Source organism: Kryptolebias marmoratus, linkage group LG1 (genome assembly GCF_001649575.2).
Source record: "Kryptolebias marmoratus isolate JLee-2015 linkage group LG1, ASM164957v2, whole genome shotgun sequence".
In the NCBI taxonomy this organism is placed as follows: Eukaryota; Metazoa; Chordata; class Actinopteri; order Cyprinodontiformes; family Rivulidae; genus Kryptolebias; species Kryptolebias marmoratus.
Window position 1 is genome coordinate 29,465,405 of NC_051430.1, and position 1,286 is coordinate 29,466,690.

Sequence of the window (1,286 nt, forward strand, 5' to 3'; positions counted from 1 at the left end):
TACCCCCCCCGCCCCTCCTTGGCCTGTCCTCTGAGCTACATGTGGCACGGCTGCCCACTGCTTCCTGTGACAAGCCAAGCTGTCCACTGACCACTTCATTTTTGATCCTGGCAGGAGAAACTCGAGGCGTGGCAGAGTGTGTGTGTGTGTGTGTGTGTGGGTGTGCGCTCCACACACACTGAGTTCAAGGGAACATCATCCAAGAAGACGAGGAGTTTCCAAATGACCAAACACAAGCTGTTTGCTTCGCCTCTTTGTTTTCTTTCACTGTAACTGTTTGTCTTTCATTTCCTTTCTTTCCTCCGTGTGGATGTTTGCATTTCTGTCTTTCTTGGCTCTAATTCTTTCCTTTCTTTAAGAAGTATTCCTGTGCCCTTTCTTTCTTTGTGTTACTCTGTTGGCGCTGTGTTTTACTTTCTTTAATCTGTTTGTTGAGGGGTTTTCTCTCTCTTTACCGTGTCTGTCTTCCTGTTACTTCATAATATCCTCTCGATCTGTTCTTCAGGCTTTTCTGCTCAAGTCCATCCAATAATTGTCTTTTTTTTTTGGACTAAATTACCTCCCAGTCTCTGCTTTGTCTTTAAAAACAATATTCTGGATAACTTTTTGTTTCTGCTTTGCTTCTTGTGTTTTTAATCAATGTGAAGTTTTAGTTTTAGGTTCTTTTCACAAACTTCTTCTCACGCTGTAAAATCCCGGCTGCACTACAGTCGTCAGTGTTTTATTGAAATTAAAACAAGGTTCATTCTGCATTTTAACAGCCAAAGAAAGTTTCCATGGTTGTAGAAATATTGGATGTTAAAAATTACCAAAAAAACTAAAGAAACTGCATTTTCACAGAAGATGCTGGGCACTGAATGATGCTTGAAATTTGAGTTATTAAAGCTAAAGTTTGGGTGAGCACACTTTGGGTTTATTGGAGAGAAGGTGAAGGAAGACAAGATGTTGATGTTTTGATATATAAACCGTATAAGTAGTGTAAAGTTTGTGTAAATAAGAAGAGTTGGTACTAAGAATGTAAAGTACATCATTCGAAGCTGAATGTTCCTTTGCAGAATGTCCAGAAATCAGAATCTTAAACTGCAGTTGTGTAAAAACTGTAACGAGTTTTAATAAGTCCGTTCAGACAGATCCAACTTTCTGTGACCCGTTTAAACCTTATGTGTCTTTATACAGTGAAACAGCTCCAAACAGGGCTGGGTTTGCTCACCTGTTTTGCAAAAATCCTGTTGTTGTCTACAGGGAAATTCTGTTTTATGTTTTCTCCAATGATTCAACGGTTGTGC